The sequence below is a fragment of the Phaethon lepturus genome, unplaced genomic scaffold (assembly GCF_000687285.1).
Source record: "Phaethon lepturus isolate BGI_N335 unplaced genomic scaffold, ASM68728v1 scaffold26922, whole genome shotgun sequence".
Taxonomy (NCBI): Eukaryota; Metazoa; Chordata; class Aves; order Phaethontiformes; family Phaethontidae; genus Phaethon; species Phaethon lepturus.
In genome coordinates, this window is record NW_010525017.1 from 1 (window position 1) to 1117 (window position 1117).

Genomic DNA, 1117 nt, shown 5'->3' on the forward strand with positions numbered 1-1117 from the left:
GGCGGCGGGAGCGACGGGGAAAGCCCAGCCGTGCTGTGGTGCATTGTTTTTAATCCGCTCTATGGCAATTGGGCCGGTTCCCGCGGCGTGGGGCTGCAGCTCGGAACGAGCCAACGCATCTGCCTGACAGGCTGTCCTCAGAGCCGCGACTGAAATAGCCACCGTCCCGGGCCCGGCCGTGCCCCGCGCCTGAGGACAAGGTTGTGCAGCCCTCTCTTTGCTTGTCTGTGGTTTTCCCTGCACTCACCCAAGTGGGAGTAAAATCTAAACTCTGGGCTTTGCCCTGCCGCGGGTGAGTGCCACCCCTCAGGGCTTCCTCGCCTCCTTTCAGCCCTTGGGCCGACGTGCCCGAAGCGTGGAAACGTGTGAGAAGCAGAACAAAGTCTCCTAGGCATGCTGCTTGGAATAGTTAGTACCTTGGAAAAAAAAACCCCAAAGCATTTCAAGGTGTTTCTTCTTTTAAAACCGAGACAATAGATCACCCAGGCTAGAAAACGTCGAAAGTCTTGTCTGCAGTCTAGCTGCCGCTACGTGGGCTGCGTCCCACTCGAAGCCGGGAGCCTGGGTGCCAAGTATCTGCAACGGCAGAGTGAGCCCCGCTCCTGTTAAATGGGCCCTCCCAGTTCTTCCTTTCTCTCATCTTAGCCCAGGTCCTGAAGGGAACAAACCTTTTAATAATTCTGCTGATTGAATGATGAGTTTTCGTGGCCTATAGGTGAAATAGCGCATCCCCTGCGTACAGGATTTCAGCAGGGCGTTAGGGAGGTGGGTTTGGGGTTTCTGTTAGGAGGTGGCAAAGCACTTTGGAGGATTCATCCCAAACAGCTGCCAACGCAGCCCGTGTCAGCCTGCCCTGACGTACTAGGTACGGCTCACGCTCTGCTCTCCTGCCTTCTGTGATGGAAAGAAGTTCACCGTGCCACCTCGCTAGCACAAGGTCTCTTCCTAAACTGGTTATAATGGCGTGATCGAGCGCGTAGCCTGGGATGTATAAAAGGATGCTCAGGCTGCTATTTCTTTGATTGTCTTTTTTTCGCAGAAATCTGAACATGTGTAGTGCCTGAGAAATGGGACTGTGGAACGAGAACAGAAACTTTCATGCAGGCATGCTAATAAC